Genomic DNA, 24231 nt, shown 5'->3' on the forward strand with positions numbered 1-24231 from the left:
GTTCAAAACTGGGAAAGGAGTACATCAAGACTGTATGTTGTCGCCCTGTTTATTTGACTTATATGCAGAGTACATCATGTGAAATATTGGGCTGGATGAAGCACAAGCTAGAATCAAGATGGCTGGGAGAAATATTAATAACCTCATATATGCAGATGACACCACCTTAATGGCAGAAAGTGAAGAGAAACTAAAGAGTCTCTTGATGAAGGTGAAATAGAAGAGTGAAAAATCTGACTTAAAAAACCTCAATATTCAAAAAATAAAGATTATGGCATCTAGTCCCAACACTTCATGGCCAATAGAAGGGGAAAAATAGGAAAGAATGACAGAATTTATTTTGGGAGGCTTCAAAATCACTGCAGATGGTGATTGCAGTCATGAAATTAAAAGACATTTGACCCTTGGAAGAAAAACAATGACAAAACTAGCCAGAGGCTATTAAAAAACAGAGGCATCATTTGCTGACAAAGGTCCATTTAGTCAAAGCTATGGTGTTTTCAGTAGTCACAAATATGAGAATTGGACGATAAAGAAGGCTGAGCATCAAAGAATGAATATTTTTGAACTGTGGTGCTGGTGAAGACTCTTGAAAGTTCCTTGGACAGCAAAGAGATCAAACCAGTCCATGCTAAAGGAAATCAACCCTGAATATTCATTAGAAATAGTGATTCTGAAGCTGAAGCTGCAGTACTTTGTCTACCTGATGCAAAAAATAAGGCTCATTGGAAAAGACCCTGATGCTGGGAAACATTGAGGGCAGTAGGAGAAGGGGGCAATAGAGGATGAGATGGTTGGATGGCATCATCACCTCAATGGACCAGACTTTGAGCAAACTCCAGGAGATAGTCAAGCCAGTCAAGCCTGGCATGCTACAGTCCATGGACTTGCAAATCAGACAGGACTGAGTGACTGAACACCAATGTGTGAAATCAATCCCAATCTCCCAATTTATCCCTCTTCCCCTTTCAATCCTAGTAACTATAAGTTTATTTTCTACATCTGTGACCCTATTTCTGTTTGAAAATTTGTTCATTTGTACCATATTCCATATATGTATATATATACATATATATCAGTTCAGTCTCTCAGTCGTGTCAGACTCTTTGCTACCCCATGAATCACAGCACACCAGGCCTCCCTGTCCATAACCAACTCCCTGAGTTTACACAAAATCATGTGCATAGAGTCGGTGATGACATCAAGACATCTCAACCTCTGCCCTCCCCTTCTCTTCCTGCCCCCAATCCCTCCCAGCATCAGTCTTTGCCAATGAGTCAACTCTTCACAAGAGGTGGTAAAAGTACTGGAGGTTCAACTTTAGCATCATTCTGTCCAAAGAACACCCAGGACCGATCTACTTTAGAATGGACTGGTTGGATCTCCTTGCAGTCCAAGGGACTCTCAAGAGTCTTCTCCAACACCACAGTTCAAAAGCAACAATTCATCGGCGCTCAACTTGCTTCACAGTCCAACTCTCACATCCATACATGACCACAGGAAAAGCCATAGCATTTACTAGATGGACCTTCGTTGCCAAAGTCATGTCTCTGTTTTTGAATATGCTACCTAGGTTGGTCATAACTTTCCTTCCAAGGAGTAAGCAGCTTTTAATTTCATGGCTGCAATCACCATCTGCAGTGATTTTGGAGCCCCAAAATAAAATCAGCCACTGTTTCCCCATCTATTTCCCATGAAGTAATGGGACCAGATGCCATGATCTTAGTTTTCTGAATGTTGAGCTTAAAGCCAAATTTTTTCACTCTCCTCTTTCGTTTTCATCAAGAGGCTTTTTAGTTCCTCTTCACTTTCTGCCATAAGAGTGGTGTCATCTGCATATCTGAGGTTATTGATATTTCTCTTGGCAATCTTGATTCCATCTTGTGCTTCTTCCATCCAAGCATTTCTCAGGCTGCGCTCTGCATATAAGTAAAATAAGCAGGGTGACAAGATACAGCCTTGAAGTACTCCTTTCCCTATTTGGAACCAGTCTGTTGTTCCATATCCAGTTCTAACTGTTGCTTCCTGACCTGAATATAGCTTTCTCAAGAGGCAGGTAAGGTGGTCTGGTGTTCCCATCTCTTTCAGAATTTTCCAGTTTCTGTGATCCACGCAGTTAAAGGCTTTGGCATAGTCAATAAAGCAGAAATAGATGTTTTTCTGGAACTCTCTTGCTTTTTTGATGATCCAGTGGATGTTGACAATTTGATCTCTGGTTCCTCTGCCTTTTCTAAAGCCAGCTTGAATATTTAGAATTTCACAGTTCACATATTGCTGAAGCCTGGCTTGGAGAATTTTGAGCATTACTTTACTAGCATGTGAGATGAGTGCAATTGTGCAGTAGTTTGAGCATTCTTTGGCATTCCCCTTCTTTGGGATTGGAATGAAAACTGACCGTTTCCAGTCCTGTGGTCACTGCTGAGTTTTCCAAATTTGCTGGCATATTGAGTGCAACACTTTCACAACATCATCTTTCAGGATTTGAAATAGCTCAACTGGAATTCCATCACCCCCCACCAGCTTTGTTCGTAGTGATGCTTTCTAAGGCCCACTTGACTTCACATTCCAGGATGTCTGGCTCTAGGTGAGTGATCACATCATCGTGATTGTCTTGGTCATAGAAATCTTTTCTGTACAGTTCTTCTGTGTATTCTTGCCACCTCTTCTTAATATCTTCTGCTTCTGTTAGGTCCATAACATTTCTGTCCTTTACCGAGAACATCTTTCCATAAAATATTCCTTTGGTATCTCTAATTTTCTTGAAGAGATCTCTAGTCTTTCCCATTCTGTTGTTTTCTGCTATTTCTTTGCATTGATTGCTGAAGAGGCATTCTCATCTCTCCTTGCTATTCTTTGGAACTCTGCATTCAGATGCTTATATCTTTCCTTTTCTCCTTTGCTTTTCACTTTTCTTCTTTTCACAGCTATTTGTAAGGCCTCCCCAGGCAGCCATTTTACTTTTTTGCATTTATTTTCCATGTTTTGACTATAGTTGATTTACAATGTGTTAGGTTCTGGTTTACAAAAAAGAAAATAAATAAGTCATTTATACATATACATATACCCACAGTTTTTGAAAGACTCTTTTCCCACATAGGTCATTAAAGAGTGCTGAGTGCAGTTCTCTGTGCGATACAGTACAGTAGTTCCTTATTATTTAACTAACTACTGTATAGCACAGAGAACTATACTCAACAGTCTGTAATGACCTATGTGGGAAAAGAATCTTTTAAAACTGTGGATATATGTATATGTATAAATGATTTGCCTTTTTTTTTTTTTTTTTTTTGTAAAGCAGAACCTAACATATGATTGTAAATCAACTATACTAAAAATTTCAAAAAATAATAATTTTAAAGGTTCTTAGTCCATTTTTGTAAGAGAAATTTTTGTAAGAGTAATTGTTAAACTTCCTTTAAAGCATACTATCCCAAGGAATAAAAAGCAGAATCAATGATGTCTCTCATACACATTTAGTAAAATATATCAAGTCCCTAAATCTTTTTACTTCTCTAAAAATTACTTTTGACATTGAGCTGGGAACTGCACACATTTTGTTACTATTTCTCTGTTTATCCTATTATTGTCTCAGCTCAGCTCAGCTCAGTCACTCAGTCGTGTTTGAGTCTTTACAACCCCATGAATCATAGCATGTGAGGCCCCCCTGTCCACAACCAACTCCCAGAGTTCACTCAAACTCATGTCCATTGAGTTGGTGATGCCATCCAGTTTTCTCATCCTCTGTCGTCCCCTTTTCCTCCTGTCCCCAATCCCTCCCAGCATCAGAGTCTTTTCCAATGAGTCAATTCTTCCCATGAGGTGGCCAAAGTATTGGAGTTTCATTTTCAGCATCAGTCCTTCCAATGAACACCCAGGACTAATTTCCTTTAGAATGGACTGGTTGGATCTCCAAGGAACTCTCAAGAATCTTCTCCAACACCACAGTTCAAAAGCATCAATTCTTCGGTGCTCAGCTTTCTTCACAGTCCAACTCTCACATCCATACATGACCACTGGAAAAACCATAACCTTGACTAGATGGACCTTTGTTGGCAAAGTCATGTCTCTGTTTTTGAATATGCTGTCTAGGTTGGTCATAACTTTCCTTCCAAGGAGTAAGCATCTGTTAATTTTATGGCTGCAATCACAATATGCAATGATTTTGGAGCCCCCCAAAAATAAAGTCTTTCACTGTTTCCACTGTTTCCCCATCTATTTCCCATGAAGTGATGGGATCAGATGCCATGATCTTTGTTTTCTGAATGTTCAGCTTTAAACCAACCTTTTCACTCTCCTCTTTCACTTTCATCAAGAGGCTTTTTAGTTCCTTTTCACTTTCTGCCTTAAGGGTGGTGTCATTTGTATATATGAGGTTATTGATATTTCTCCCAGGAATCTTGATTCCAGCTTGTGCTTCTTCCACTTCAGTGTTTCTCATGATGTACTCTGCATATATGGTAAATAAGCAGGGTGACAATATACAGACTTGATGTACTCCTTTTTCTATTTATTATTGTCTATCTAATAATTTTCAAGACAATTTAAAAATGTATCATTGTTGTTTAATAAAATAGACATTATAATTAAAATTTTGTTTCCAACATTACCAATCTGTTTTAGTTTGCATACGAAATTCATTTTCCTTGTAAAAGAGTATATGATTATAAATAACAGTTCCAAATAGGAAAAGGAGTACGCCAAGGCTGTATATTGTCACCCTGCTTATTTAACTTATGTGCAGAGTACATCATGAGAAATGCTGGACTGCAAGAAACATAAGCTGGAATCAAGATTGACAGGAGAAATATCAATAACCTCAGATATGCAGATGACACCACCCATATGGCAGAAAATGAAGAGGAACTGAAAAGCTTCTTGATGAAAGTAAAAGTGGAAAGTGAAAAAGTTGGCTTAAATCTCAACATTCAGAAAACAAAGATCATGGCATCCGGTCCCATTACTTCATGGGAAATAGATGGGTAAACACTGGAAACAGTGCCTGACTTTATGTTTTTGGGCTCCAAAATCACTGCAGAAGGTGATTGCAGCCATGAAATTAAAAAACGCTTACTCCTTGGAAAAAAAGTTTGTTTTTTTTTTTTTTTTTTAAACTTTACATAATTGTATTAGTTTTGCCAAATATCAAAATGGATTCGCCACAGGTATACATGTGTTCCCCATCCTGAACCCTCCTCCCTCCTCCCTCCCCATACCATCCCTCTGGGTCGTCCCAGTGCACTAGCCCCAAGCATCCAGTATCGTGCATCGAACCTGGACTGGCAACTCGTTTCATACATGATATTTTACATGGAAAGAAAGTTTTAACCAACCTAGATAGCATATTCAAAAGCAGAGACATGACTTTGCCAACAAAGGTCCGTCTAGTCAAGGCTATGGTTTTTCCTGTGGTCATGTATGGATGTGAGAGTTGGACTGTGAAGAAGGCTGAGCGCCGAAGAATTGCTGCTTTTGAACTGTGGTGTTGGAGAATACTCTTGAGAGTCCCTTGGACTGCAAGGAGATCCAACCAGTGCATTCTGAAGGAGATCAGCCCTGGGATTTTTGGAAGGAATGATGTTAAAGCTGAAACTTCAGTACTTTGGCCACCTCATGCGAAGAGTTAACTCATTGGAAAAGACTCTGATGCTGGGAGGGATTGGGGGCAGGAGAAGAAGGGGACAACAGAGGATGAGATGGCTGGATGGCATCACTGACTCGATGGACGTGAGTCTGAGTGAACTCGGGGAGTTGGTGATGGACAGGGAAGCCTGGCGTGCTGCAATTCATGGGGTCGCAAAGAGTCGAACACGACTGAGCTACTGAACTGAACTGAATTGAACTGAATTCAAGACTCAAAGCAACAATTCACCTCAATTCACCAACAATTCACCTCCTCTATGAAATACCTTAAGAAGCATTTCACAAGAGGAAAATGTCTGGATTGTTGGAAATTGTATGTTTCTATAACGTTTGTTTTAAGATGTTTTTTCTTTCTCTATTGAAATCCAAACTTCTCCATATATATCACTTACCATAAACGTGTCTTTTAAAAAATAATAAGAGGAGGGAGGAGGGTTCAGGATGGGGAACACATGTATACCTGTGGCGGATTCATTTTGATATTTGGCAAAACTAATACAATTATGTAAAGTTTAAAAATAAAATAAAATTAGAAAAAAATAAAATAAAATAATAAGCCCCTGAAGAAGAACTGAATGTTAAAAATGGTCATTAACTACCAAAAAAAAAAAAAAATTAGCATATAAATAAACGGGCATTTGGATCAGAGGGTCTCACAGTACATTTCTTTTTCTTCTGTAAGCTCTTACCCATCTCTTTTTTATGATTTTCCTACTTCATACATTTTCCTTTGTTTAGTAAAGCATAATCATTCAGAAATACTTATACTGACAATAGATTTTATGTTAAATAAATACCACTTAATTGGAACTTTATATAGTATTACAATTTGGAGGATATTTATATATTATTATAAGCTTTAAAAAGCCTCTTGATGAAAGTGAAAGAGGAGAGTGAAAAAGTTGACTTAAAGCTCAACATTCAGAAAACTAAGATCATAGCATCTGGTCTCATCCCTTCATGGGAAAAAGATGGCGAAACAGTGGAAACAGTGGCTGACTTTATTTTGGAGGGCTTCAAAATCACTGCAGATGGTGATTTCAGCCATGAAATTAAAAGACTCTTAGTCCTTGGAAGGAAAATTTAACCAACCTAGATAGCATGTTCAAAAGCAGAGACATGACTTTGCCAACAAAGATCCGTCTAGTTAAGGCTATGGTTTTTCTAGTGATCATGTATGGATGTGAGAGTTAGACTGTGAAGGAAGCTGAGTGCCGAAGAATTGCTGCTTTTGAACTGTGGTGTTGGAGAAGACTTTTGTGAGTCCCATGGACTGCAAGGAGATCTAACCAGTCCATTCTAAAGGAGATCAGTCCTGGGTGTTCTTTGGAAGGACTGATGCTAAAGCTGAAACTCCAGTACTTTGGCCACCTCATGCGAAGAGTTGACTCATTGGAAAACACTCTGATGCTGGGAGAGATTGGGGGCAGGAGGAAAAGGGGACAACAAGGATGAGATGGCTGGATGGCATCACTGACTCGATGGACGTGGGTTTGGGTGAACTCCAGGAGTTGGTGATAGACAGGGAAGCCTGGCATGCTGCAATTCATGGGGTCACAAAGAGTCAGACATGACTGAGCATCTGAACTGAACTGAACTGAACTGATAATCTTTAAAAATGTATTTGATAAAGCATTTTAAGCTATATTTTAAGTATTAGGTATACCCATGGCTGAGTCATATCAATGAATGACAAAAACCATCACAATATTGTAATTTGTCTTTAATTAAAATAAATAAATTAATTAAAAAAAAAGAAATACATTGTTTGAGTAACATTTTTTCAGTAAATTATTTAAAGTCAAAATACTGCTTGACTATTATATTTTATACCTGTGGTGGATTCATTTCAATATATGACAAAACCAATACAATATTGTAAAGTTAAAAAATAAAATAAAATTATAAAAAAAATAATTATTGTGAAAAACTTGCATTTTTAAATTAAAAGGAAAAGAACTAAGAATACAAATGATTATTGCTCAAATGCAGGTGATGGTGAAAAAAGTCTGTCAAATTTGTCATATTCAATTTTATTTCACAGCTGCTTTGGGTGGAAATTTCTTGCTAGGAATTTAAAAATACGTATGTGTAGAATATAAAATGATGCATGCTCAAATTGGAATGAGGCATACATTTATAGTATTAGTCTGTTTTATAATGCAAAATTATATTCTTAGCATAGCTATCTTTATCAATTACTATTTATTACGCATGATGAAATCCACCTCTATTCATATAGAGACAAAAGAGAGATATGATTCTGCCACAACTATGTTTCAATAATTTTATAAAACAGTCAATGTGAAATTAAAATTAGATGAAAATAAATGTCCCTAATTATGCAAATAAAGTTATATTAGTATATTATTAATATTACAAGTGCTCAAATAGTGTTAAGCTTGGCAGGATGGTTTAGGGAAAGTTAGATGACTATTTCCCATGGAAAAAATGAGAAATCACAATTAGCATCTCACAAAGTCAGACATGACTGAAGCGACCTAGCAGCAGGAACAGCAGCAGCGTAAAACTAACTGGAAAATATACTTTTTTTTTTTTTTTTACTATTTTTGTTTTCTGGGGCTAAGAATTTAAAGGAGAGTTCATAAATAAGGGATGTTTCTCTGTGCTTGGCCTGGAAAAAACTGAGATGAATCTATCTGATTAGACTTAATAGAAGGCCCTAGGAAAGCACTTAATTTAAATCATATGGAACAATTAAGAGAAGATCATTATGGATAATATTTGGTAGCAAAAAATACAGACTTCCCCTACTTTGGTGTCCCAGGTGAGAGTACAACACAGAAGCAGGAAAGCAAGTTTGAATCAGGACATACAAAAAGGTAAAAAATCAAGACCAAATCCAGTGTCATTTGAAGAACTTAAAAACCCTAGATGACACAGAAGCTTTAAGGCTATTCTTTTCAAACTTCATTGAGATTAGAATTTTGTAGAAGGTTGTGAAGTGGTTTTTGGGCCTCACTATGGAGTTTCTGATTGAATAGGTGTGAGATGAGGCTTGATAAGTTTCGTTTCTTGGTCAAGGGAATGCATTTTTCCTTGTAGAATCTCAAGATCTTATCATTAAAAAAGAATAGAAGTAAGAATAAAAGTGGTATATCTTCCACAATTGAGGTAGATGCCCCACCAGAGACTTTCCAGGTGGTGCCAGCGCTAAGGGATCTGCCTTCCCATGAAGGAGACAAAGACATAGATTTGATCCCTGGGTCCAGAAGATACCCTGAAGTTGGAAATGACAACTCATTCCAGTATTCCTGCCTGGAAAACTCCATGGACAGAGTAGTCTGGTGGGCTACAGTCTGTGGGACTGCAAAGAGCCAGACATGACTGAGCATGCATTTGCATGTGCACTACCAGAAAAAAAAAAAAAAAAAAACAATAAAAAACACCACCCAATTTCGGAGACTGAAGCAAAGTAAGCAAAGATGTGAAACAAACTACTTAGAAGGAGCTTAAAGATGGGCATTGCTTTCAGCTGAGAGGTTTTCCATGTTTCCAGAGGCAACCAAATCAGGGCATGGAACCTGTAAGCTTCTATCTATAAGTTCAAAGGGAGGAGAAAAACCAAAGATCAGTTGTTGACAGGTTTTGTTTTCTCAGTTACACCAATGATGGAGTAAATAGGATATGCTAAGGATAAAGAAAAATAAATTATCCATGAGGACCAAGGCCAAGATCAACAGGTTGAGCAAAATAGTTGTCATTAATATATATATATTCATATATATATAATAAAAATGAAGGATTCCTTTTGTTAAGAAATGCAAATATGTTTAAGCATATTTTAATATTTTAAATGTATTTTTAAATTCTAAATTTTAAAGCATATTTAAAATGTTTAATATTATTTAAGTCACTTGAATAATAAAGGAAATTTTCAAAGGCATACCAGTACCTAGACTAATTAATAAACATGTATTAAAATTTTGAAAATCCCCTGAAGCTACAATTCTTGGATCACAGCAAATTATTGTCCATATAAGATGAAGTCAGCAATACTCTGCCATTCCTTGAGATGTCACCAGTTAAGAGCCACAGTTCTTGGAGCACTACCAAACCATATGGCCAGGTGGTAAAATGTAACATTAAGCAAAACATCATGTATAGTGACAATTAAAATAAATTATAGCTTTTGCTTCCATTGTTAAAATGAAGAAAAAAAAATTTACAAACAGGCTTTCCACTCTGGAAATAGGAAATAGCAGAAAATACACTTTAGGCTTATTCTTTCCCTCCACATAAAATACAGCAGAGCTAAGTTTTATTATTATTTTAACATGCTACAATAATGTGCAATGATTATGGAGAAGTATTAGTTTAAACCCCACTCTACTCCCTCAAGGCATTAAAAATAGTGCAGAAAAAAAAATTTCAGAGGAGCCAAGTTAAAGCTAGATCACAAACAGAATATACGGTTGTTTCATAAATACCTCAGAATGCATGTTAAGAATGATCATATTTTCAATTAGACTTTATCCTCAAGATAAGTCTCCATAGTGCCACAAAAAATATAACAATTATTTCTTTATATGCTATAATTTATGGTGCATTATCAATGAAAAAAATATTAAATTCATTTTTCAGTAATAAGTAGCTGAATTCACATAAAAACATGCCTAATGGTAAATAACATAATTGTTTTTATGCAGTTCAGTTCGGTTCAGGGACTCATTCGTGCCCGACTCTTTGTGACGCCGTGAATTGCAGCACGCCAGGCCTCCCTGTCCATCACCAACTTCCAGAGTTCACTCAAATTCACGTCCATCGACTCAGTAATGCCATCCAGCCATCTCAACCTCTGTCGTCCCCTTCTCCTCCTGCCCCCAATCCATCCCAGCATCACAGTCTTTTCCAAAGAGTCAACTCTTCACATGAGGTAGCCAAAGTACTGGAGTCTCAGCTTTAGCATCATTCCTTCAAAAGAACACCCAGGGCTGATGTCCTTTAGAATGGACTGGTTGGATCTCTGTGCAGTCCAAGGGACTCTCAAGAGTCTTCTCCAATACCACAGTTCAAAAGCATCAATTCTTTGGTGTTAAGCTTTCTTCATAGTCCAACTCTCACATCCATACATGACCACTGGAAAAACCATAGCCTTGACTAGACGGACCTTTGTTTGCAAAGTAATGTTTCTGCTTTTGAATATGCAATCTAGGTTGGTCATAACTTTCCTTCCAAGGAGTAAGTGTCTTTTAACTTCATGGCTGATCAATGCTTTAATTATTAAGAACTACTATCCTGAAAGAGGAGAGTGAAAAAGTTGGCTTAAAGCTCAACATTCAGAAAACGAAGATCATGGCATCTGATCCCATCACTTCATGGGAAATAGAACTGGAAATAATGGAAACAGTGTCAGACTTTATTTTTGGGGCTCCAAAATCATTGCATATGGTGATTGCAGACATTAAATTAAAAGATGCTTACTCCTTGGAAGGAAAGTTTTAACCAACCTAGATAGCATATTCAAAAGCAGAGACATGACTTTGCCAACAAAGGTCCATCTAGTCAAGGCTATGGTTTTTCCAGTGGTCATGTATGGATGTGAGAGTTAGACTGAGAAGAAAGCTGAGCACTGAAGAACTGGTGCGTTTGAACTGTGGTGTTGGAGAAGACTCTTGAGATTTCCCTGGACTGCAAGGAGATCCAACCAGTCCATTCTGAAGGAGATCAGCCCTGGGTGTTCTTTGGAAGGAATAATGCTAAAGCTGAAACTCCAGTACTTCGGCCACCTCATGCGAAAAGTTGACCCATTGGAAAGGACTCTGATGCTGGGAGGGATTGGGGGCAGGAGGAAAAGGGGACGACAGAGGATGAGATGGCTGGATGGCATCACTGACTCAATGGACGTGAGTTTGAGTGAACTCCGGGAGTTGGTGCTGGACAGGGAGGCATGGCATGCTGCAATTCATGGGGTCGCACAGAGTCTAATAGGACTGAGTGACTGAACTGAACTGAACTGAATGGTCTAGTAGTTTTCCCTAGTTTCTTCAATTTTATATGAATTTGCAGTAAGGAGTTCATGATCTGAGCCACAGTAAGCTCCCGGTCTTGTTTTTGCTGACTGTAGAGAGCTTCTCCATCTTTGGCTTCAAAGAACATAGTCAGTGTGATTTTGGTGTTGATCATCTGGTGATTTCCAGAATGCGGCTCACTGGAGAAGGGAAGGGAAAACCATTTCAGTATTTTTGCCTTGAGAACCCCATGCACAGTATGAAAAGGCAAAATGATAGGATATTGAAAGAGGAACTTCCCATGTTCGTTGGTGCCCAATATACTACAGGAGATTAGTGGAGAAATAACTCCAGAAAAAAATGAAGTGATGGAGCCAAAGCAATAACAATACCCATTTGTGGATGTGACTGGTGACAAAAGCAACGTCCAATGCTCTAAAGAGCAATATTGCATAGGAACCTGGAATGTTAGGTCCATGAATCAAGGCAAATTGGAAGTGGTCAAACAGTGGCAAGAGTGAACGTCGACATTTTAGGAATCAGCGATCTAAAGTGGACTGGAATGGGTGAATTTGACTCCGATGATCATTATATCTACTACTGTGGGCAGGAATCCCTTAGAAGAAATGGAGTAGTCATCATGGTCAACAAAAGAGTCCAAAATGCAGTACTTGGATGCAGTCTCGAAAACGACAGAATGATCTCTGTTCATTTCCAAGGCAAACTATTCAATATCACAGTAATCCAAGCCTATGCCCCAACCAGTAATGCTGAAGAAGCTGAGGTTGAACGGTTCTATGAAGACCTACACGACCTTTTAGAACTAATGCCCCCAAAAGATACATTTTTAATCATAGGGGACTGGAATGCAAAAGTAGGAAGACAAGAAACACCTGGAGTAACAGTCAAATTTGGCCTTGTAATATGGAATGAAGCAGGGCAACAGCTAATAGAGTTTTGACAAGAGAATGTACTGGTCATAGCAAACACCCTCTTCCAACAACACAAGAGAAGTCTCTACTGAGGTTTTGATACCCTTAATTTAGAGCCAGAATAGGTCTTGAAATATTATAGACCTTTACAGACACGAAGAGTTCTCATTGTAAAAACAAAAAAAACTCAGACCTAGATAATTTATGAGATGCTATACTTTGTTCATAGGATCAAATAAAAGAGTTTCAAGGATAAATCAGTAACTACAGAATTATTCTAAAGTCATAAAACCATTATTTCTGAGAAAAATCTCCATATGTACTGAATTTCAGAACACAGCTTTTGTATTGACTGCTGACTAATTAAGAAATGAATTTTTCTCCTTTTTACAATTAATCGCTTCAGCACGTAGTTATTGAAGGTTTATTTATCCAGTGGTGTAAGAGACGCTATAGATTCAAAGATGAGTGATCAGTGACCCTGGCCCTTGAGAAGCTTGTGTGGGGAAATAAGATCGGTAGGCCCACTGGGTTAGAATTCAGTGTGGCACAGCCACAGAGAGCTAACTACAAGGAAAAGAAAAAAAAAAAAAAAAAATCAGTTAACTTCTCCAGTTCCATTCTTCTTTCTCAAGATTGTCTTGGCTATTTAAGTTCTTTTGTGTTTCCATAAAAAATTGTGAAATAATTTGTCCTAGTTCTATGAAAGATACCACTGGTAATTGGATAGGGATTGAGTGAATCTATAAATTGCTTTGGATAGTGTATTAATTTTCACTATATTGATTCTTTCAATCCATGAACATGGTATATTTCTCCATCTATTTGTGTCATTTTTGATTTCTTTTATCAGTGTTTAATAGTTTTCTGTACACAGGTGTTTTGTTTAAATAGATTTATTCCTAAGTATTTTATTTTATTTTATTTTTTTCCATGTATTTTATTTTTTTCATTGCAATGGTGAATGAGACTGTTTCCTTAATCTCTCTTATTTTCATTGTTAGTGTATAGGAATGCAGTGTATTTCTGTGTATTAATTTCAAATGCTGAACATTATTATATTCACTGATTAGCTCTAGTAAATTTTTTGGTGGCATCTTTAGGGTTTTCTCTGTAGGAGATCATGTTATCTGCAAACAGTGAGAGTTTTACTGCTTCTTTTTCCAATCTGGATTCCTTTTATTTCTTTTTCTTCTGTGACTGCTGTGGCTAGGACTTCCAAAGGTGTGTTGCATAATAGGGGTGACAGTATGTACACTTGTCTTTTTCCTGAGTTTAGAGGAAATGCTTTCATTTTTTAACCACTGAGGATAATCTTTGCTGGTGTGTCACACATGACTTTGATTATGTTGAGGTATGTTCCTTTTATGCCAACTTTCAGGAGAGTTTTTATCATAAATGAGTGTTGAATTTTGTCACTTTCCGTGCATCTATTCAGTCAGTTCAGTTCAGTCACTGAACTAACTCTTTAAGACACTATGAAATGCAGCACGCCAGGCTTCCAGTCCATTACCAACACCTGGAGCCTACTCAGACTCATGTCCATTGAGTCAGTAATGCCATCCAACCATCTCATCCTCTGTTGTCTCCTTCTCTTCCTGCCCTCAATCTTTCTTTCCAATGAGTCAGTTCTTCACATCAGGTGGCCAAAGTATTGGAGTTTCAGCTTCAACATCAGTCCTTACAATGAATATTCAGGACTGATTTTCTTTAAGATTGACTGGTTGGATCTCCTTGTAGTCCAAGGAACTCACAAGAGTCTTCTCCAACACCACAGATAAAAAGCATCAGTTCCTCGGTGCTCAGCTTTCTTTATAGTCCAACTCTTATCTCAATACATGACTACTAGAAAAGAAATAGCATTGACTAGAAGGCCCTTAATTGACAAAGTAATGTCTCTGCTTTTTAATGCCTTGTCTAGTTTTGTCATAACCTTTCCTCCAAGGAGCAAGTATGTTTTAATTTCATGGCTGCAGTCACCATCTTCAGTGATTTTGGAGCCCTCCAAAATTAAGTCTGTCACTATTTGCATTATTTCCTCATTTATTTGCCATAAAATGTTGGGATTTAATTGACATAATTATATATATATATATATATATATATATATATATATATATAATCTTTCTATTTTTAATACAGTGTGTCACATTCATTTATTTGCAAATATTGAAGAATCTTTGCATCCCTGTAAGAAAACCCACTTTATCAAGATGTATGATTTTTTAAATATGTTGTTGGATTCTGTCTGCTTGAATTCTGTTGAGGATTTTTTCACTTATGTCCATCAGTGATACTGCCATGTAGCTTTTTTTGTTTGTTTTTTGTGATCTTTTTTTGGCGTTAATATTAGGATGATGATGGATTTGTAGAATGATTTTCAGAGTTTTCCCTCATCTGCAATTTTCTGGAAGTGTTTGAAGAAAGATGTTAGCTCTTCTCTAATTTTTTGGTAAATTCACTTGTGAAGTTGTCTCATCCTGGGCTTTTGTTTGTTGGAAGATTTGTTATTACAGTTTTGATTTAGTAGCTTGTGATGGGGCTGTTCAAATTTTCTATTTCTTCCTGGTTCAGTATTGAAATGTTATACTTTTATAAGAATTTGCCCTTTGCTTCCAAGTTGTCCATTTTATTGGGATATAGTTGCTCACAGTAGTCTCTTATGATCGTTTTTACTTCTGTGTTGTCTGCTGTAATTTCTCCATTTTCAGTTCTAATTTTATTGATTTGAGCCATCTCCTTTGTTTCCTTGATGAATCTGGTTAACAGTTTGTCAATTTGTTTATTTTCTCAAAAAATATTTTAGTTTAATTGATCTTTGCCATTGTCTCCTTCATTTTTTATCATTTATTTCTGCTATTATTTTTATGATTTATTTCCTTCTACTAACTTTGGGGTATGTTGTTCTCTTTCTAGGTGTTCTCAGTTCAGTTCAGTCACTCAGTCATGTATGGCTTTTTGCAATCTCATGGACCTCAGCACATCAAGCTTTCCTGTCCATCAGCAAGTCATGGAGATTGCTCAAACTCATGTCCATCCAATTGGTGATGCCATCCAGACTTCTCATCCTGATGTCGCCTTCTCCTCCTGCCTTCAATCTTCCCCAGGGTCAAGGGGTTTTTTCTAAGGAGTCAGTTCTTTGCATCAGGTGTCAAAAGTATTCAGCTTCAGCATCAGTCCTTCCAATGAATATTCAAGACCAATTTCCTTTAGGATCTCCTTGTACTCCAAGGGCCTCTCAAGAGTGTTTGCCAACACCACAGTTCAAAAACATCAGTTCTTTGGTGCTCAGCTTTCTTTATAGTCCAACTTTTACATCCATACATGACTACTGGAAATGCCATAGTTTTGGTAGACCTTTGTGGGCAAAGTAATGTCTCTGCTTTTTATAATGATGTCTAGATTGCCGTAGCTTTTGGTCGAAGAAGCAAGCATTTTTAATTTCACGGATGCAGTCACAATCTACAATGATTTTGGAGCCCAAAAAATAAAATCTGTCACTGTTTTCATTGTTCCCCATCTATTTTCCATGAAGTGATGGGACTGAATGCCATGATATTCATTTTTTGAATGTTTAGCTTTAAGCCAGCTTTTTCACTCTCATTAAGAGGTTCTTTAGTTCTTAATTTTCTGCCATAAGGGTGGTGTTATCTGCATATTTGAGATTATTGGTATTTCTCACAGCAACCTTCATTCCAATTTGTGCGTCATTCAGCCCAGCATTTCACATGATGTTTTCCTTCCAATCCCCAAAAATGGCAATGACAAAAAATGTTCAAACTACTGCACAATTGCACTCACCTCAAACACTAGCAAAGTAATGCTCAAAATTCTCCAAGCCAGGTTTCAACAGTATGTGAACTTCTATATATTCTATACGTTCAAGATAGATTTAGAAAAGACAGAAGAACCAGAGACAAATTGCCAACATCTGTTGGATCATCAAAAAGCAAGAGGATACAAGAAAAACATATACTTCTACTTTATTGATTACACTAAAGCCTGTGTAGATCTACTGAGTAGATTAAAAAAAAAAAAAAAAAAACTGTGGTAAATTCTTCAAGAGATAGGAATACCAGACCACATTATCTGTTTCCTGATAAATCTGTATGCAGGTCAAGAAGCAACAGTTAGAACTAGACATGAAACGACAGACTGGTTCCAGATTGGGAAGGAGTATGTCAAGGCTGCATACTGTCACCCTGCTTGTTTAACATATGCAGATTTCAGTTCAGCTCAGTTCAGTTGTTCAGTCGTGTTCGAATCTTTGAGACCCCCATGGCCTGCAGCACACCAGACTTCCTTGTCCATCATCAACTCCCGGAACTTGTTGAAATTCATTTTCATCGAGTTGGTGACACTATCCAACCATCTCATCCTCTGTCATCCCCTTCTCCTCCTGCCTTCAGTCTTTTCCAGCATCAGGATGTTTTCTAATGAGTTAGTTTTTGCTGAAGCTCTTCAGCTTCAGCATTATTCCTTCCAATTAATTTCCTTTAGGACTGACTGGTTGGATCTCCTTGCAGTCCAAGGAATTCTCAAGAGTCTTCTTCAACACCACGGTTCAAAAGCATTAAAAAAAGAAAGAAAAAAAAATCTCTTACTGTCTCCATTGTTACCTCATCTATTTTCCCATCACTTCAAGGCAAATAGATGGGGAAGCAAGGGAAACAGTAAGATATTTTATTTTTAATCTTTATTTAATAATATTATTAAATAATAAGATGGTTGGATGGCATCACCATTATGAGTTTGATTAAGCTCTGGGATAGGGAAGCTTGGTGTGCTCTAGTCCATGGGGTCACACAGAGTCAAACATGATTCAATGACTGAACTGAACTGAGTAATAATTGTCCCACTCTACTTTGGTCTCCATTTGAATGCAATATTTTTTCCAGCCCCTCACTTTCAGGTGGTATATGTCTCTAAGTTTGAGGTTGATTTCTTGTAAGTAGCATATATAGGGGTCTTGTTTTTGTATGCATTTGGCCAGTCTTTGTCTTTTGGTTGGAGCATTTAATCTGTTTACTTTTAAGGTAGTAATTTCCAAGTATAATACCATTACCATTTACTTTATTGTTTCTGTTTCATTTTTATAAGCCTCTTCTGTTTCCTGTGTAGAGAAGATCCATTAGCATTTATTGAAGAACTGGTTTGATGGTGCTGAATGCTCTCATATTTTGCTTTATTTAAAGTTTTTCATTTCTTCTTCAAAGGTGAATGAGATCCTTGCTGGGTAGGGTAATCATGGTTGTAGGTTTTTCCCTTTTATTATCTTAAGAATATCTTGCCATTCCCATCTGACCTGCAGAGTTTCTTTTGAAAGATCAGCTATTATCCTTATGGGGATCCACTTGTATTTTATTTGTTGCTTTTCCCTTGCTGCTTTTAACATTTGCTCTTTATTTTTAATTTTCACTAGTCTGATTAATGTGTGTCTTGTGGTGTTTCACCTTTTGTTTATAGTGTATGGAACTCTCTGGGCTTCTTGAACTTGGCTATTTCCTTCCCCATTTTAGGGAAGTTTTTGACTATTGTTTCCTTAAATATTTTCTCATGCTCTTTTCTTTGGTCTTCTTCTGGGATAACTATGGTTTGAATGTTTGGTGCTTATCACTGTCCCAGCTGTCTCTAAACATTGGGTCCTCATTTATCTCATTTATTTTATTCTTTTTTTTTTTTCTGTTCTGCTTCATTTATTTCCATGATTCTATTTTCCAGCACACTTATCCTTTCTTCTGTCTTAGTTACTCTACTGTTGGTTCCCTCCAGAGTGTTTTTAATCTCAAATATTGTGTTATTTACTACTGATTGACTTTTTTTTTTTTTTTTTTCTTATAGGTTCTGGTTAAACGTTTCTTTGATCTTCTCAATTTATTTCTCTAGCTTACTTATCTGTATCTCCATTTTGTTTTCAAGAGTTTAGATAATCTTTACTATCATTTTCCTGAATTGTTTTTCAGGTTGATTTCCTTATCTGCGCCTCTTTTGTTTGATCTGATGGGTTTTTATCATGTTCCTTCACCTGCTGGATATTTCTCTGCCTTTACATTCTGTTTAGTTTGCTGTGTTTGGGTCTCCTTCTGCAGGCTGGATGGTCTTCAGTTCAGTTCAGTCACTAAGTCGTGTCTGACTCTTTGCTACCCCGTGAACTGCAGCAAGCCAGGCCTTCCTGTCCATCACCAACTCCCAGAGTTCACGCAAACTCACATCCATCTAGTCAGTGATACCATCCAGCCATCTCATCCTCTGTCGTCCCCTTCTCCTCTTGCCTGCAATCCCTCCCAGCATCAGAGACTTTTCCAGTGAATCAACTGTTCGCATGAGGTGGCCAAAGTATTGGAGTTTCAGCTTTAGCATCAGTCCTTCCAAAGAGCACCCAGGACTGATCTCCTTTAGGATGGACTGGATGGATTTCCTTGCAGTCCAAGGGACTCTCAAGAGTCTTCTCCAACACCACAGTTCAAAATCATCTATTTTTCCTCACTCAGCTTTCTTCACAGTCCAACTCTCACATCCACACATGACCACAGGAAAAACCATAGCCTTGACTAGATGGACCTTTGTTGGCAAAGTAATGTCTCTGCTTTTGAATATGCTATCTAGGTTGGTCATAATTTTCCCTCCAAGGAGTAAGCGTCTTTTAACTTCATGGCTGCAATCACCATCTGCAGTGATTTTGGAGCCCCCCAAAATAAAGTCAGACACTGTTTCCACCGTTTCCCCATCTATTTGTCATGAAGCATTGGGAACAGATGCCATGATGTTAGTCTTCTGAATATTGAGCTTTAAGCCAACTTTTTCACTCTTCTCTTTCACTTTCATCAAGAGGCTTTTTAATTTCTCTTCACTTTCTGCCATAAGGGTGGTGTCATCTGCATATCTGACATTATTGACATTTCTCCCAGCAATCTTGATTCCAGCTTGTGTTTCTTCCAGCCCAGTGTTTCTCATGATGTACTCTGTATATAAGTTAAATAAGCAAGATGACGATATACAGCCTTGAGGTATTCCTTTTCCGATTTGGAAAGTCTGCTGTTCCATGTCCAGTTATAACTGTTGCTCCCTGACCTGCATATAGGTTTCTTAACAGGCAAGTCAGGTGGTCTGGTATTCCCATATCTTTCAGAATTTTCCACAGTTTATTATGATCCACACAGTCAAAGGCTTTGGCATAGTCAATAAAGCAAAAATAGATATTTTTCTGGAATGCTCTTGCTTTTTCCATGATCCATCGGATGTTGGCAATTTGATCTCTGGGTCCTCTGCCTTTTCTAAAACCAGCTTGAACATCTGGAAGTTCATGGTTCACGTATTGCTGAAGCCTGACTTGGAGAATTTTGAGCACTACTTTACTAGCATGTGAGATAAGTACAATTGTGCAGTAGTTTGAGAATTCTTTGGCATTGCCTTTCTTTGGGATTGGAATGAAAACTGACCTTTTCCAGTCCTGTGGCCACTGCTGAGTTTTTCAAATTTGCTGTCATATTGAGTGCAGCACTTTCACAGCATCATCTTTCAGGATTTGAAAGAGCTCAACTGGAATTCTATCACCTCCCCTAGCTTTGTTTATAGTGATGCTTTCTAAGGCCCACTTGACTTCACATTCCAGGATGTCTGGCTCTAGGTGAGTGATCACACCATCGTGATTATCTTTGTCGTAGTTCCTCTTAATTTTGGAGTATCCTTCCCATGGGTGGTGTTGGACCAGTGGCTTGGGAAGGTTTCCTGGTTGGGGGAACTTATGTCTTTGTTCAGGTGGATATCTCCTTATTTCAAGTTAATTACAGATGTCTTAGTAAATATATAAATGCAATTTATAGAAACAATTTCAAATAACTTTGTTGGGTTGCATTTATACTTGAAAAAGTAGAACTTTTTAGCAAAACTGCCAAGTGAAATTATTAATAATGCATAATCTTTAAAAGAATATATAATAATCAACAAATACAACAATTAATACCACTGTAATGCATGATTATAATGTTTATATGTGATTTATATAATCTATGTTTTTCAGCTCTTTTGTGACATGATATAAATATGTATGTTTAAAAGTATCCTTTTACTGCTGTCAGTACCAGAGAAATAAATGTCAAGCATAAATATATTAGTCATCATGGACTAAATGGTTCTTATTTTATACCATTATGAACTTCATGCCAGATATATTTTCTCTTCACATTGAAATTCTGGATCCTTAAAATGATAAATTATTCATAATACACTTCATATTTAGATTTACTTGCAGAGTATAACTGAATTTGTGTTTCTGTGTGTATGTGTGTGTGTGTGTATTCTGTGTGTGCTTGGTCTTTTCTGATCTTTGTGATCCCATGGATTGTAGATCACCAGACTCCTCTGTCCATTGGATTTTCCAGGCAAGAATACTAGAATGAGTTATTATTTCCTACTCCAGAGGGTCTTCATGACCCAGGAAACAAACCCATATCTCTTGTGTCTCCTGCACTAGCAAACAGATTCTTTATCACTACATCATCTAGGAAGGCCATGACTGAATTTAGCTCTAAAGAGGATCATTTGTGGCCAAAATGACAGCAGGAGTGTTTGCTGCCTACACAGAATAATGTACAATATGAAGTAAGTCAGACTTATTTAACTGAAGCTGTCTCAGCAGAACACACTGCTTCTCTAGTGAAAACATAAAAAAAGATACATCACTGCATTATGTCAATTAGTCTACTCATATTTCAGTGTGAATATAAGAAATGAAGTTTATGAGCTATTTGTGTCAGGATAAGTAGATAGATAATATATATATATATATATATACACACACACTCATTTGAGGCTACTCCAATGCTGACATTCACACACTATGCACAAAAACTGTGCTCATTAAGGTACATTAAAATAACAACAATTAAAATAAATAAATTTATTTTAAAAAATAAATTAAAAAATTAAAAAAAAACCAACATGAAAAACATAAAACATACTTTCCAAAACTTTAAATGATTATTTAAAGGACATTTGATACTATGATGAAATCTGTTTAAACATCCTGCCCCTTTTTCTCTTGTACTTATATTAATGAGGTTCCTGTAAAATGGACATACTTATTTCCCACCAGATCAAGGACATTTCCTTTTCCTTTATTTATTTATTTTATTTTTTAACTTTACAATATTGTATTTTTTTTTCTCTAAGTTTTGTATTTATGTAGGGGTAATTTCCATTATTTGGGTTTTGTTGTAAGAATTCATTGGGGCCCAGTCTTTAAACGGAAGGTTCTTGAAACCTTGGAACAGAAAGAAAGTATGACATTTTCCTGATATTAAATTTGTAATTTAATTCAAATATAAACCATCACAAAAAAAAAAAAAAAAAACCTACCATAACCCTAACTTTTGGGGCCAGATTAATTGCCTGGGCCTCCACATATACCACCCTCATTCTTACTCCTCCAATGGTGAAGAAGAGATAACTATACTGGACTGATTATCCCGCTGAGTGACATCTTTTAAAGGAACAGATAAGTTATTGAATGAGAAATTGAAAACTAAAATATATGAGACTGTACTTTCCACATCATGTTCTGAAGCAGTTTTCTGATTATGGTTATTTTGGTAGTAAAATTCGAAATAACTTTAAAAAAAATAGTTGTTTTTTTCCCCTATTTTTTCTAAACTATCTACCAAAGAATTTAACTAACTGCACAAGGAATGTGCAATGGTTTTGCAATTGTATTTTAATATTATTAAATAGTTATAATAAAAAATTAGAAAAGGTATCTCTTCACTCTATATAGTGATCAATCTTAGTATGCAAGAACAATAAGACAAAGGAATTCTTTTTAAAAAATCATTAAGTAGTACAGATTATTGTCAGATGAGACATGATTTTAAATTGAAAATAAATATACATTCTTTTTTTTTAAATTTTATTTTATTTTTAAACTTTACAATATTGTATTGGTTTTGCCAAATATCGAAATGAATCAGCCACAGGTATACATGTCTTCCCCATCCTGAACCCTCCTCCCTCCTCCCTCCCCATACCATCCCTCTGGGTCGTCCCAGTGCACCAGCCCCTAGCATCCAGTATCGTGCATCGAACTTGGATGCATATATGGACTCGTTCCATATATGATATTATACGCATTTCAATGCCATTCTCCCAAATCATCCCACCCTCTCCCTCTCCCACAGAGTCCAAAAGACTGTTCTATACATCTGTGTCTCTTTTGCTGTCTTGTATACAGGGGTATTGTTACCATTGTTCTAAATTTCATATATATGCATTAGTATACTGTATTGGTGTTTTTCTTTCTGGCTTACTTCACTCTGTATAATAGGCTCCAGTTTCATCCACCTCATTAGAACTGATTCAAATGTATTCTTTTTAATGGCTGAGTAATACTCCATTGTGTATATGTACCACTGCTTTCTTATCCATTCATCTGCTGATGGACATCTAGGTTGCTTCCATGTCCTGGCTATTATAAACAGTGCTGCGATGAACATTGGGGTACACGTGTCTCTTTCCCTTCTGGTTTCCTCAGTGTGTATGCCCAGCAGTGGGATTGCTGGATCATAAGGCAGTTCTATTTCCAGTTTTTTAAGGAATCTCCACACTGTTCTCCATAGTGGCTATACTAGTTTGCATTCCCACCAACAGTGTAAGAGAGTTCCCTTTTCTCCACACCCTCTCCAGCATTTATTGCTTGTAGACTTTTGGATCGCAGCCATTCTGACTGGAGTGAAATGGTACCTCATACTGGTTTTGATTTGCATTTCTCTGATAATGAGTGATGTTGAGCATCTTTTCATGTGTTTGTTAGCCATCTGTATGTCTTCTTTGGAGAAATGTCTATTTAGTTCTTTGGCCCATTTTTTGATTGGGTCATTTATTTTTCTGGAATTGAGCTGTAGGAGTTGCTTGTATATTTTTGAGATTAGTTGTTTGTCAGTTGCTTCATTTGCTATTATTTTCTCCCATTCTGAAGGCTGTCTTTTCACCTTGCTTATAGTTTCCTTTGTTGTGCAGAAGCTTTTAAGTTTAATTAGGTCCCATTTGCTTATTTTTGCTTTTATTTCCAATATTCTAGGAGGTGGGTCATAGAAGATCCTGCTGTGATGTATGTCAGAGAGTGTTTTGCCTATGTTCTCCTCTAGGAGTTTTATAGTTTCTGGTCTTATGTTTATATCTTTAATCCATTTGAGTTTATTTTTGTGTATGGTGTTAGAAAGTGTTCTAGTTTCATTCTTTTACAAGTGGTTGACCAGTTTTCTCAGCACCACTTGTTAAAGAGATTTTCTTTAATCCATTGTATATTCTTGCCTCCTTTGTCAAAGATAAGGTGTCCATATGTGTGTGGATTTATCTCTGGGCTTTTTATTTGGTTCCACTGATCAATGTTTCTGTCTTTGCGCCAGTACCATACTGTCTTAATGACTGTGGCTTTGTAGTAGAGCCTGAAGTCAGGCAGGTTGATTCCTCCAGTTCCATTCTTCTTTCTCAAGATAGCTTTGGCTATTCAAGGTTTTTTGTATTTCCATACAAATTGTGAAATTATTTGTTCTAGATCTGTGAATACCGTTGTAAATATACATTCTTATAAAATTATTTGCAATGGATTCATAATATATATTTATACAATAAAGAAATCAGAACCACCTCTATATCTTACAGTACAGGCCAGGACTTTCTTTTCCTGGTAGACT

Source organism: Bos grunniens, chromosome 9, assembly GCF_055505025.1.
Source record: "Bos grunniens cultivar Pamir isolate PY7600 chromosome 9, Bosgru_T2T1.0, whole genome shotgun sequence".
Classification (NCBI taxonomy): domain Eukaryota; kingdom Metazoa; phylum Chordata; class Mammalia; order Artiodactyla; family Bovidae; genus Bos; species Bos grunniens.